The sequence below is a fragment of the Xyrauchen texanus genome, chromosome 16, assembly GCF_025860055.1.
Source record: "Xyrauchen texanus isolate HMW12.3.18 chromosome 16, RBS_HiC_50CHRs, whole genome shotgun sequence".
NCBI classification, from domain to species: Eukaryota; Metazoa; Chordata; class Actinopteri; order Cypriniformes; family Catostomidae; genus Xyrauchen; species Xyrauchen texanus.
In genome coordinates this window covers 38,987,780-39,003,088 of record NC_068291.1, presented here as the reverse complement: position 1 = coordinate 39,003,088, position 15,309 = coordinate 38,987,780, and the positions used below count along the sequence as shown (strand labels likewise).

The following is a 15,309-nucleotide window of genomic DNA, read 5'->3' as shown; positions in this document are numbered from 1 at the left end:
TAAAAACAGCATGCACTAATGAATCAATTTGCATATATTAAGATCTTGAGCAATTAAAACAATATTGTGGTTCTCACTAAATGGCTTGACTGATCCTCAAATAGAATAAACAGTGCATAAACAACAGTCTATTTATCTTGTAATAGCAAGTAGCAGCCTTAGTTAACATGCAGAACACAACACACATTTTGATTCTTTGGAATATTTTTTTTTCTATTTTATAGGATCTATTATTGTTTTGTCAAGTGGTTGCTCTGTCAGTATCTCTTTCAAAACTTTTTGAAGCTTGAAAAGAAAGGTGGAGAAAGGTGGCCATGTGAAATGCAGGACCACGTTTGGTGACTTTCTGTTCCAGTTGCTGCCGGCACGCTGCACGAGTATGTGTTTGTAGCTTGCTAGCCTATTTAGCATTGCTTATTCTTGCTTATTCACGTTCATCATTTTATCCCTTGCCATTTTACCACGTGCTCTGGGTTTTTCTGTTTTTCTTCTTTTCTACTGTTTCAACTTCGTGTATTTTACTGCTGACCTGCTAAAGAGAGACAGACTGCATCCGTCCAGGGAATGTGCCGCTCTCCTCTCTAGTAATTAGGCTCATAGTCTTAATAGTGACAGTTTTTGACTAACTGGTGCCCAGATCAGGAAGCAGACAAACTGGTTAATCCAAAGTAGTTATCAAACTGTTTATTAAGAAGCCACAGCTTGATCCTGGAGAATTGGCTAATTACAGACAGATTTCAAATGTACCATTTACGTATGTCTAAAATACTAGAAAATGTAGTGTCCTCCCAACTATGTTCATTTCTACAGAGAAATGGTATATATGAACAATTTCAGTCAGGATTTGGCCTGAGAGACACTTATCAGAGTTACAAATTACTTGCTCTTATCATCTGATCGCGGCTGCATTTCTAGTGCTTTTAGATCTTAGTGCTGCCTTCAACACAATAGATCACGACATTCTCTTGAATATGCTAGAGAATTATGTTGGTATTAGTGGACTTGCATTAGCATGGTTTAGGTCCGATTTATCAGACCACTACCACTTTGTATGTGTAAACAAGGAATTGTCAAATCAAACAAAAGTTAAGGATTGAGTGACACAGGGATCAGTTTTAGGGCCTCTCCTTTTCTCCTTATGCATGCTTCCCCTGGGAAATATTATCAGGAATAATGGAATAAGTTTCCACTGTTATGCTGATGATAACTAACTTAAAAACCCAACAAAAATTCACAATTCTCCAAATTAGCAGAGAGTATCAATAAAATTAAAGATTGGATGGCCAGACATTTCCTGCTACTCAATTCAGACAAAACAGAGGTAATAATTATAGGACCAAAAACCTTTAAAAATTAGCTGCTAAAATATTATTTGGCTCTCCATGGATGTATTGTTACGTCATCTTCTACAGCGAAGAACTTAGGTGTTATATTTGATACCAATCTGCCCTTTGAAAATCAAATTTAATTTAATTACCAAAAAAAAAGCCTTCATCAGCCAACTAACAAATGCATCTATGTGAACTTCTGTAGTTAATCCAGGATGGATTTCAAAGATATTAGTAATTCATTTTAAAGTTAATAAAAAAGATAACTTAATTTACAGTTTTAAACCATGACTTGCACTGCATACAAATAACTAATATTGGCATTACATTCATGTTGTTTAGCCAGAGGGGAACTGGCCCCCACAGTGAGTCTGGTTTCTTCCAAGGTTATTTTTCTCCATTAATCAACATCTTATGGAGTTTTGTTCCTTGCCACAGTAGCCTTCGGCTTGCTCACAGAGGTTCTTAATATGATTATTATTTAATGATTTAATTTTTTATGCACAATTTACAATCATATTTAATCAAACTACACAATGATCACTCTAAGACTTCACAGATACTACAGTTTAATTTTTTATTAATGCATGATTTCCTATAAAGCTGCTTTGAAACGATGTGTGTTGTGAAAAGCACTATACAAATAATAATGACTTGATTTGACTTCTAATAATTGCATGTTCAGAATGCAGTCACAGCTAACACAGGACAAGCCCATAATTTAGGATCCCAGACAAGCCAGATATTGAACCTCACAATTCTGAAATGTGGAACAAAAGAGCATGACGAATGCTGAATCGAGCTGTAATGGAATGTTATGAAGCTTGTTATTACGTGATGAATCGAAATCACTTAAGCAAAGCAGCCTTCATACATCTCAGCCTTGCTGTGACTTCCACAGATTTGTTGGCCAAAAGTTTGATGGATCAGTGATATGACACCTGATAAGTCTGTTTTCAAGGAAATGAATATATCTAAAGCAATAAAAATAAATCAAATGCAAGAATATTTTCACATAGCGCCATTAAAGTTAAAGTTGTGTGGCTTAAAGTCCATGTCTGTTAGCTTTGAGGCCATCTTTAAACTAATGTAGTTCTAAACATTGACAAATTAATGTTTAAATCAAATTCATGGCTGTGATGTAAACCAAAGACTTTCTTAAACTCCTAAATTGAAAACTGCTATTCAAAAAACCCAGCTGAAATTCTTGAGAGAATTCATGGCTCAAAAATGCTCTTTCTCTTCCAGGTTTTAGGACAACAAACTGAACAACTCTACAAGAAGTACATCAACATAGGAAAGTAAATTGCACTCGACAAGTCATTTTATTTAGTCTGTAAATATTGGGGGTTAGAATGGATGGGACAAGAGAGAATGGAGTGTCATTCAGTACTTTTATAATCAGTCAAGGCTAATTGTGGTCTGATTAACATGTTAACACGCTAAACTAAGCAGATTTACAATCACATTATTTAGATCCTTTCCCAAATAATTGGACTCCTATGATTTTAGTCAGACTAATTTGACATGTTAATTTCTGCAAATAATAATTGACTGTTTAACGTGTAAAAAAACAAGAAAAGGAAAACACAATTAATGCAGTATCTGTTTTTTTTTTTTTTTTTTTTTATATTCTAGAAACTTCACTAATGGTTTCCAACTTCCTGTGGTTAAAATTGGTATATATAAATTTACAGGAGGTACACACTCGACTTGACTGCACATCCTAGCACAGAAACATATTGTGTGAAACACTGCATGCTTATTGATTATGCACGACGTACAGTACTGTGCAAAAGCTGTTTACAAAAGCATTTGTATTAAGATGGTTATTTATATCTTTATCTTTAGTGTGTTAATAGGAAATATAAATGTTAGACTCCCAAACCTTAATTGTGCAAATAGAAAATATTACAATAGAAGAACAGGGATCCCTGCAACAGATGTCATCACCCCCCAGCAAATGAGTCTAAATAGATAGAAGAACTGTGGCGAATTCGCCAAGAAGCTTGGGTCATCCTATCTGCCCACAACCAAGAAAAACTGTCCAGGTGTAGCCTACCTAGGAGAATTGGGGCTGTTTTAAAAGCAAAGGTGGTCACACCAAATATGGATTTAGCTTTTTTATGTTTACTGGACTTTGTATGATTCAGGTGTGGGAGAGATACGGACAAGATGCCATATATCTTTGCATCACACGAAAACACGCACTCACTGTAATCTGAACCAGTGTAGCACGAGCAGAAAGGAGACTGAACAGCAGCCAGAGAAAATAATAGTTTTGAGATTTTAAACTTCAGAAAATAAAACTTCATCATTAAATTTGGTTTGTATCTTTATAGTGTCTAAAAAAGTATTGACAATGTACACTTGAGTTTTTCTTGTCAATAAAGCTTGATATAAATTGAATAAAGTTCATTTGATCCTTATTATTAATAAAGTCCACTGAAAAACACCTGGTGATTGTGCTACACATTTAACTACAGTATGTTCACTGATTTTATTGTAAGAATTAGTCTAAAATTCAACCATTAAAAAAACAAAACATTTTAACAAGTACATTTTTAAATAATTAAAATCATGACTAATCAATTTCTTGCAAGTTTTTTAAGACAATGTATAAAGTTTATATATTGATTATTATTTTTAAATGTTTTTTTTTTTTAATGTACCATGTACCATAATTAATTGTAAATAATCAAATAAAACTGTTCGATTAATTAGTTAAAATAAATTTCATCGATTCATATTAAAAAAGGATGAATTATTTTGTAAGTCCGGCTAAAATTGAACTTTTAAAGTGCATGTTAACATACTGATTGTTGCAAATATATCAGACATAAATTATCCTTGGAAAAGGCAAGCAAAGAAATTATGTCTGAATGATATCCAACAAAAAAGACCAAAGAGCTGAAATGCATTGGTGTGCAGTATTTATCTTTCTTTATGATGGCAAAAATGATGGTATTTACCTTGGCAAAAACATCCATCACAGTGTCAGTTTCTTCTTTCAATAGCCATTTTTGCTAATTTTTTCCTTTTCCCTGTATTACCAAGCCTCAGTCAACACCATAAACATTAATCAGACACACTATTAAGCCATAAAATAGGAGCGCAGCAGGAAATATAAAAGCATATTCGAGCTTTGCATGAGCTGACATTGGACAAGGTCCAGCACTGTAGAAAAATAACAATGTATTCATATATCCACAATTTGACAGCGGTAGAACTGTCTGCAATTTCACTTACTGAAACACCCAATGCACCTAAAGCTTGAATGTGACTATTTCTTTACAGTCTACTTTTGGATTTGGTGGAAATCACTGGAGCTCCATCGTTACTACAAATGGATACCTTTGGGAGCTTGAAGTCAATAATCTCTTTGTGTTTAGCACGGAGGAATGTATTATTCTCAGCTCTATGGGAAAGAGACATTTCGAAATGGCTTTTTCCAACAACCAAAAATGGAACTCCACAATAGAAGAGTCCCAAACCAAGAGCATGTGTAGACACTCCTACAGAAAATCTTCTGTGTTACTTGAGTGCACAAAACCAGATGAGAATGCTTAAATAAAAGGACCAGTGACCATTGGTTCTCCAAGCCCCATAGGATCTCCTACAGTGGCTACTGTGCACAATGCTGAGATAGGTGTCATGCAAATCGATTCCGTCCAAGTTGGTGATGAATATCTTCCAGCAGTAGAAATCACTTGGGGTCTGCCCTTTCTTAAATGTATCTATTTGTTCCATTAAAACAAAAGAAAGCTGAAGACGTTTTTTGATGAAGGTTACAGAAGAGCCACGTGGTATTGGTGGAGGCACCATATTGTTTGTAAGGTATTGAACTCATTGCACAATCATTTTAAATGTAAATTACAATCATCTTCATAATCTAAAGGGCTTTTTGAACCCGTGTTAAGGCTTTTAATCCTGGGTTATGCAAAATTTCTCACTTGTACATTTGAAAAGGTATTAAAACCCTGGGTTATGAAATCTTGGTCCTAGGCAAGCTAGCAAATGCACTAGCTGGAGTGATGAAGAGGCAGTGTAACGTTTTATTTTTTTGTATTTTTCAGAAGATTTAAAGCAACCCGATCAGATTTATGTGACAACATTTCCAAAGATTTATATTTATTATTAAAAACAGTTTTTTAGTCCAGCTCATGCTGTGCTTATCCAATCTCATTAATATGTTAATATCATTAGTATGTAAATAAGAGCTTTAACCCAGAGTTTGCAAATGTTCTGAGTGAAGTCTCAAAACTGACTTCTCAGAATGTATTTACTTAAGGTAAAGTGTGAACAGTGTGAAATATGCATGAAGTTAACCCAGGATTATGTTAACCCAATATTAAAAATGACATTGAGTTAATAATCTGAAGTGCATAAACCCCATAATTCAAACTGATCTAATTGAGCAATAGTGCATACCATCAGATTCAAATGAATTATGTGACTGGGATATTTATATGATGGCAAATTCTAAATAAATGGTGTTAAATAGACAAAAAACATTCTTAACACAGTGTCATCAGTGCTACATTAAAAGTAATGGCTAACTGCAATTTAAATACAGTGATAAAAATGGTCTCAGAGGGGCTGTATGCTTGCTATATACTGCCTACTAGCATAAACGAAAGCTGCACATGTCTGTCTTTCGTCTAGATGTGAGCGAGTCTGTGTGATTCAAAGTTATAATGGGACTTTTAAAGATAAAGAGAGTGAGATGGAGGTGTATTCCACTGAGAACTCTTTCACAGAAAATTTGCCAGTGTAGATGCAGAGAGAAAACAGAACTTTTAAGACGTTCCACAGCCCTATTGCCATATTCCAATGATTTCCCATAGCAATCCAGGCTGATGCAAGCATCCATGGCCAGATCCAGCAACCTGAGAAAATAGATGTTCCTGTCTGGAACAACATCAGTATATCTGTCCAAAAGAGCCTGGCTCTCTTGCAGTAACTCCTCCCAGTATTTAGTTCAAAACAGTAAAGGACAAAATACAAAAGAAATAGAAAGGTATTAAGATAACCCTGCTGAAAAGTCACTTAAACTAATTTCCATGTTGTTCAAGGCCCTAGCAGGGGACAAAATGGCTTAAACCAACATAAGATGACTTGCTAGACTTAGATGGTTTAAAATGGTCTTAGATAGTTTTAGCCAGGACAAGCTGGTCTTCATCTGTTCTAAGTGGTCTCCTTACCTGGCCAAGCTTGTGTTCAGCTGGTTTTGCTAGTTGGCCAGCTGGTCTCAAACACTGACAAGCTGAAAAGTGAAAATTGACCAGTACTGCCAGGCTGAGAGACCAGCTAAGACCAGCAAACAAGTTTAGGCTGGTTTAAGATGTTTTTTACCCAAGTTAATTTATACTGGTTAGAGATAGTGTGGTGTGGGTTTAGTTGGTGGGCCAGCAAACTAGTGGACCAGCATGGTCTTTCTGGTAAAGCTGGCTGACAAAGAAAGTCTTGCCAGTTTAGAAGCCTATAGGGACTCCAGCACACCAGCATCCAAAAATATCTACTCTGGTCTTTTCTGCAAGAAAAAAATGCATTTTCTTTTATACATCAAACATGTGGCCAAGGGGTAAAAGCAAGTGAGCTAGACAGATCTGCAGTTTTGCCCCTCACACCTTTGGCTTTTATCTCTTAGAATGATAAGCCAACAGTATCTGGCATAGTTGCATTAACAGAGTCTAGGAATTGATACAAGAGCAAAAATGCCACAGGCTCATTAAATTCTAAACACACTGCTTAACATCTAAGACAAAAATCACACAAACTGTAGCCTGTACCTCAGTGTCAGGCACTTAAGACCTGGTAAAGGATACTCTGCTCTGACTGAAGATGCTCCAGGTTAGGGATGGTGTCTCTTAAGAACGTCCACGCTGTCTTCTCTCCAGCCAGCATGTCACAGTCCTGCTCACAAAACAATATCAATTATATACATGATTTAAAGGAATTCCTGTGAATAGCAGAAAAACAAACCTCAAAAACACAAATGCTCTTATTGGTCAACAGATCAAGTGAATTAAGTGGTTTATTTTTTAGCAGAGTTGGGTTAGTCACTTAACAAAAGTAATCCACTGAAAATTACTGCAATGAGACTGTAATATGATTACTTTACTAATTACTTAGTTGAAAATGTCATCATAATTACGTCACTTTTAAAGAAAGGCTTGCATTTTTCTGTTCAAGGAATTCAAATTAAGGTCTATATTTTCTCCTTGTTTATTGCTGGAATGCAATTCATACACTCAGCACCAAATATTTCTCCCTTAAAATGGCTCTTAAGGGGACAACCTGCCCTTCAGCTGTTACAGAAACACAAAAAGACATATATATGAACATAATTCACTGTAAGCATTTTCACAGAACTACTTTGTGGAGTGGTGGTGGGGTAGTGTTCTAAAGCACATAACTGGTAATCAGAAGGTCGCTGGTTCGATCCCCACAGCCACCACCATTGTGTCCTTGAGCAAGGCACTTAAATCCATGTTGCTCTGGGGGATTGTCCCTGTAATAAATGCACTGTAAGTCGCTTTGGATAAAAGCATCTGTCAAATGCATAAATGTAAATCTATGTTTTTCATCATGTCATTCTAACATGATTTCTATTAGAAAAGTAATGTACCATGCTACTGTTTGATTACCACATTCATATATAATGGTATTCAAGGTACTGTAAGATGCTCTTTGGTACTTTAAGGTACTTTAAAGAATACTGTAGTACTCCCATCATGGCGGTACAAAATGCACTGTATTACCATAGTATATACTGTTCATATTTTTTGTTGTTGGCTGATTTATACCTAAAAAAAGCCAGGTCTGGCTCCAGCACTAAGATATAAGGTGGGTCATAGGACACTCTGGTTGGGCCAAACAGTTGGAGGGGTGGGGGTGTGGTTGCCATGGTGGGTCAAGCACATGTTTGGGTGGAACAGGCCCACCCAGGCCCCCATGTTTAGCCGGGCCTGCTAAAAGCTTAAAATGTCAATTGAGCGCAACAGTGCCCACCTTCATTTTCAGCCGTCTGGGTTTGGAGGAGAATTACAATAAAGAAGAATAACAATAAACTGACTTTAATAAAACACTGACGAAGACTTAACATAAACTAAAGGGCACACACAAACACTGCTAAATGCGTCTCTCTCTCTCTCTCTCTCTCTCTCTCTCTCTCTCTCTCTCTCTCTCTCTCTCTCTCTCACATACCTGGTTCTTCCTTTTATCTCTCTCCGGCTGGGCAGTGCCAGGCGTGCATCCTCTCGGCCAGCAACGCCCTCTTCCTCGTCACATACCCCACTGCCGATTCAGGCCGGGGAAACCTCCAGTCTGACTTACACCCCAGCTTGCTGGCAGACGGCAGTGGTTCCTCTGCTTCCTGGCGGATGGCAGCGACTCCTCCATCTCCTGGCGGACGGTAACAGCTCATCTGTCTCCTGGCAGACCGCACCAGTACCATCGAACCAATCCTCTCCTTGGCATCGCGATCCTTCGTCAGCGGCGAGTGCTCTCTGACGCCGCATCTTCCTCCAGTCCCGGGTTTCGTCACTAGTGTAACGGATCTCTACTTGTTCAGGAAAGGAGGAAGCAGGAACCGGATAACAATCAACAGACTTGTAATAAAACACTGACGAAGACAGAACAAAAAAGAAAAAGTGCACACACACAAACACCGCTGCGTGCGTCTCTCTGTATCTCTCTCTGACATCCCCGGCTCCTCCTTTAACTTCTCTCCCGCTGCAACTCAGAGCCGGACGTGCATCCTCTCTGCCCGGCCATGCACTCCTCCTCGTCACAGTGGATCTTTGTCTGCTGTACCATGGGTTATGTAGTTGTTTACCATGAATTCTGCTTTCAAACATGATCTTTAAACAATAAAGTTTAAATAAGGTAGACGAATGGCTTCAATGTAAGCATATATCATCGATGAACAACCTCGTAGCTCACGGTAAATCTGTCTTTAAAGGTTTAGAGGTTATTGTTGAAAACCAGTTCATCTTGGGATAAATGAACAGGAACTCAGCTTATCTGATTTGACAAAACAGCATCAAACTTCCCAATAGGAAGCATTTCATGGACACAAACGGTAACCATTTCAGCTTTTTTTGTTTATCTCTGGGTTGAATTAATATAAAGTACCAATTCAGAACTTTACTGATCAAAATAAGTCAGAGAAAAAAAAAATCAGAAAATGTAAACACACTAATCTGCACAAATCTTGTTAGGTAAGTGTTGTTGTTCAAGAATACTGAGAGCATACAAAGCATTCAAGCTTTATAAATGATTCATCATGAGGAGTGCAAGCTGTCCAAAACATGGGATAAATATATGTGTATGTCATGAGAGGCCAAAATCCTGCAGGCCATCTGCCAATGAATGACGCTCACTTCCTGAAGTTTTCACCTGGCTGAAATCCACTGCTATAAAGGGATAATTCATTCAAAAAAGAAAATTCTGTCATAATGTACTGATCCTGATGTCATTTCAATCCTGTATGCTGCCATTAACACCTATTATTTCCGTGGAACACATCTGTCAAGCTCCAAAAAGGATAAAAAAAACAAAAAACACAATTAAAATAGTCTGCATGACTTGTGCATTATATTCCAAGTCTTCTGAAGCTATAAGACATTCGAAATTTTAGTCATTATTCACTGATAGACTTCCCCTCTGCCAAAGCTCTTCACAATTAAGAAACAGCACATTTTAGTTTGGTTGTTACACATGTGAGCACCAATGGTGTTTTGGCATCAGTGATGCTGATATGGCAGTTTTAATATTTGACGTGAATGCAGGCAAGAAATGAGTGTTAGTTGAGTAATTTATATATGAATAAATGATCATTTATGGTGCCTTTATGTTATTGTCTTGTTTTAATTGTGACACGTAGTCACTATGAAATGTTGTGGTATGTAAAGAATTGCATAAAGATTCCACAAATATTTTAACTTTTGTGTTTTACTGAAAAAATTACAGCACATGGGTTTGGAATGACATGAGGGTGAGTAAACAATCGCAGAATATTTTTTGGGTTAACTAATCTGGCCGATGCAGGAAACTGTATTAAAACTGATTACAGGACATTACATAATTTCTGAACATGGTAAACATGCCAAAACATCACCAGACCAGTGTCATACTGCCAATCACACCAAATCCTTTCCACTCAAATATAAGACTACAGCTTATGATGTCTAGACTTGACATCAAGGCAGACTAAATACACAAATTTTATACCTGCTCTGTACTACACACAGACTGCACATTATGTCAGATTCCATTTTACATTCTGGGTGAATCTCTGTAGCAGTGAAACAGCCTTGAAGCATGAAATTACACTTCTAATTGCTGCTTGCACAAAAGGGACTGTCCAGAATGCAGACATTTCTCTATTTGGTTCCCTTTTTTAATGAAGCCATTCCTCTTATAAAATGAACAGTATAATTACAGGGACAAAGCCATGCATCATATTGTAGACTGCAGGCAGTGGTTCAGACTTTGTTTATTATTGTGTAAATTCAATAATCATATAATTCATTACAGTACTGATTAGAGTGCATTGAATTCAAAGATGCCTGTGAAAGGAGCATGGGAGGAATGATTAATGATTAAAAAAAGGTCTACTACTGCAAGTAAGAAACAGTACAATATTTTGTTGTAGCCAGACTGTTGACTATCAGCATAAAATGTTTTCAACTTTGCCACTTATTCTAAGAGTAGTCTAATGCATCTGTCTAGTGCATGCTGACATGAAAAAAAAACAATTAAAAGTGTAAAACACACAAACTCAAAAACTAATTTGGTGTGAATGGACAATGACACACTATGTGAGAAACAGATTGGTAATAAGGTGATGTGAAAAAAGCACTTTGTTTTAGCAAAATCACTGTACAAACCACAAAGCAGAGACAGGCATGACCAGACAGCCCCTTTGTAAACGAAAGAACATCTGTGACCCCTACAAACACTGTCAGGGTAAATCACATCTCCAGACACCACTTATTCTGAGAAGGTGATAACCAGCCAGACTCGACCCTTTAACTTACCATATACAGTTGCTCTATTGTTTAAGTGTGCCAGTATGATTATGTCTGTGTCCTAGTGCAGTCACTCAGGTTGTCAGACTTCTGCAAAGCCGGTGGTGAATCAACAAGCCCCTCTCATCAGAACATCATTAGTATTCTACTTCACAAACCTCACCTGTAATTACCTCATGCCTTGATGCACAATGAGAGGCTTTGAAGGAGTGTGATGATGAGAAATGTGCTGAACAATAAAAAAAGATCAGGTAGTTTTTCAATTGGCAATGGTAAAATCCAAACTAGAATCTTCACCACTACATTTAAAAATGGGATTGGTGCATGCCTGTGCAATCCTCAGCATCAAAATGATTGAGTATGCATGACAATATTTCCATAACATTTCAATGTTATACTGGTCAGTCTGAGCAGTCTGTCAATATACTGTAAGTCTAAGATAATGGCATTTTTACTTCCATTTTATCGTACGCCAGGACAAAATCGCCACATAATTAGAGGTATCATTTATGGCCGTAGCACAAACTGTGCAGGGCAAATTAGGGGCTGTTCATGCCTAACTGTTTTTTGTGTGATAACTTGTCAAATACATACACACACACACACACACACACACACACACACACACACACACACACACACACACACATATATATAGCATATGGCTTGCTGTTTTCTGCATCTCACACAAGAGTGCTACATTTATTTACATGCCGTGTCAAGTAAAAAAGAATTTCAACTCTTAAAAACGACTCTTGAGACATCTGCATTCTGTTACATTTGTTGTGCTGCATCTAGATTTTTATAGTGCTAAAACTAGTTTTGGTCTGATTAGCCTCTTAGGTGACCTATCACTAAATTACCACTATTAAAGTTAAGTCAAAACCTGTTAAACATATGAACTGGATGGATGGATGGATGTGCGGATGGACGGATTTGAGAATGGATGGATGGACGGATGGACAGATGGATTTATGTATGGAAGAATGGATGGATAGATGAATGGATGTACAGATGGATGGATGAATGGACATATGGATGGATGATGGATAGATGGATGAATGGAAGAATGGATGGGTAAATGAATGGATGGACAGATGGATGGACGAATGGATGGACAAACTAACAGAAGGATAGAAGGACGATAGATGGATGGACAGATGTGTGAATGGTTGGATGGATGGATGGATGGATGGATGGATGGACATATGCATAAATGGATGTATGGACAGACAAATTGATTGCCGGAAGGACTGATGGATGAATTAACTAATGGATGACCGGTGAATGAATGGATGGATGGATGGATTGACAGACAGCAGATTGGATGGATGGATGGAGAGATGGATGGAAGGTGAATGGATGAATGGATGGATGGATGAACGAATGAATGGAAGCAAAAATTGATGGATGGAAGGACAGGTAGATGAATGGTTGAATGGATGGATGAATGCACAAATGAATGGATGGACAGATGAATGGATGGATGGAAGGACAGATGGATGAATGGACAAATGAATGGACAAATGAATGGATGGATAGATGGATGAATGGAAAAATGATTGGTAGATTATAGATGAATGGATGAACAGACTAATGGAAGGATGGAAGGGCGGATAGATGGATGGACAGAAGGACAGACAGCTGGATGAATGGATGGATGGACAGGTGAATGGAAGAATGGATGGATGGACAGGTGAATGGTTGGATGGAAGGATGGATGATGAATGGAAAAATGGATGGAAGGATAAATGAATGGATGTATAGATGGATGGACGAATTGATGGATGGACAGGTGAATGGATGGATGGATGGACAGATGGATGAAAGGATGGATGATGAATGGACAAATGGATGGATGAATGGAAAAATGGATGGATGGACAGGTGAATGGATGAATGGATGGATGGACGGGCGGAAGGACAGATGGATGACTGGATGGGTGGAAGGACAGATGGATGAATGGATGGACAGATGGATTGATGAATGGATGGATGATGGATGGATGGACAAATGAATGGATGGATCTATGGATGTATAGACAAATGGATGGACAGAGGGACAGAATTGACAAATGGATGGACAGATGGGTGGTTGGGTGTATGGATGAATGGATGGATGATGGATGGATGGACAAATGGATGGATGGATCTATGGATGTATAGACAAATGGATGGACAGATGGATGGATGAACAAATAGATGGACAGATGGACAGAATTGACAAATGGATGGATGGACAGACAAATGGATGGACAGACAGATGTATGTATGAATGGAGAGACAGATGGATGGCTAGAGGAAAGGTCAGATGGATGAACAAATAGATGAGTCCCCTTCTTTTTTTGGAGGCTTAACATACATAGTAGTTTCCCTAAAATCACCAAATCTTACTAAAAACAAGCTAAAAAATAATCTATTTTGTCCATTTCAAGCCCAAAAACAACTAGAGACAAAAACAAAACCCAAATCTCTATCTCAGCTGCCCTGAGCATGAATGTATATTCTTGTCTGCTCAGATCTGACAGATGACTCAAGCAGAGATCAGCGTGAGCAGCTGTATAGGTGTTAACAGTTGGGATAAAGCCTCTATTTCTTTAGCTAAGCGCACAGTTATTTAGCGTGGTATGCTGGTATGCAGGTGCAAAATAACCACAACATCAGCCTGGAAAGAACTCAGTGTATGCTAGTGACATGTTCAAGCACACACAACACAAATTCCATTTCCCTGTGTGAACTGCACATGCATTTCAAAAGAAGTGAAATGTTATATTTTGAACCACTGGCACCACCAAACGAAATTGCAAAAATAACAAAAACAGGTTCCCCAAACACTACCCACGTCTGTCATTGGTGGATGAAACAGATAGACCTGCCCCAAACATATGCCATTAATTAGGCCAATCATGGTCATGTACACCAGTAATAGTCTTATGTTTGTTGATGTGGAAATAAACCAAAAATGATATATTGATTTCTAAAGCCATTTCTTTGTAATGCAAATCATATCGGCATATCATGTAATTAAATTTATTTAACTGTTGTAATACTTTTTTAGCCCTAATTTTAACATTGAAAACATTACACACTTTAAATTCCCATCTTCCCTCTCTTCATCTTTGCCACTCATTCATCTGCTCTCTTTTACTCCATTGCAAGCCATAGACTTGACATGCTTCTGTCATCAGGGTGAGGATAACAGATGACCCGAGGCATTGTGGAGAAACGGGTGATGGTTTAAGACTGGACTGACAGACTTGACACATATCCAAATGCTTTAAATTGTTAAACAGGATGGATAGAGACCAAGACAGCAAAGAAAATAGAGAGAACATGGAGGATAACAGGAAAGGCCAGGAGTGATAGATAGTTATACAACCAGGATGCAATGAGGCAGAGAGAAGCCTCTTCCAGGAGCGATAGCATGGAATGATAGGGTAAAAGATATCAAATTAAACTGAAAAATTATGCTAAAGAGAGGATAACCAATCTGAAAAAATAAACAAACAAACAACAAATCATCTGAAACCTGTATAAGCTGGTTCAAGCTGGTCTCCCAGCCTGGCCAGGCTGGTACCCAGCTGGTTTTACTGTTTGTCCAGATGACAAGTGCCAAAAAACCCTGTTTAACCAGCAGACAGACCAGCCAGACCAGGCTAGGAGACCAGCTAAGACCAGCAAACCATCTTAGGCTGGTTTAAGCTGTTTCAGCAGGGAAGAAAGGATAAGGAAAATAGTATAAATCTGGGTAGGGGTGCTATTATACAGCATACCTTGTCCTCAGTGGTACTGCTCCTGTAACTGTGCCATCTGTTTTTGCTGGGAGACAGGACATCGGTGTAGCTTATAGTCAGCTTGACAGAAAGAGAAAGAGAGCAGTCATCAAAAGAGACATCAAGATAAATGTGGAATTTCAGCACAAAATCCTGCATCCTAAACACTAAA

General features: G+C 37.9%; 1 pseudogene; it reads right to left on the bottom strand.

Annotated features, from left to right (window-relative positions):
• The window catches only part of LOC127656775 (histone-lysine N-methyltransferase SMYD3-like), a 226,002-nt pseudogene that overhangs the window by 16,129 nt on the left and 194,564 nt on the right, over positions 1-15,309 (bottom strand).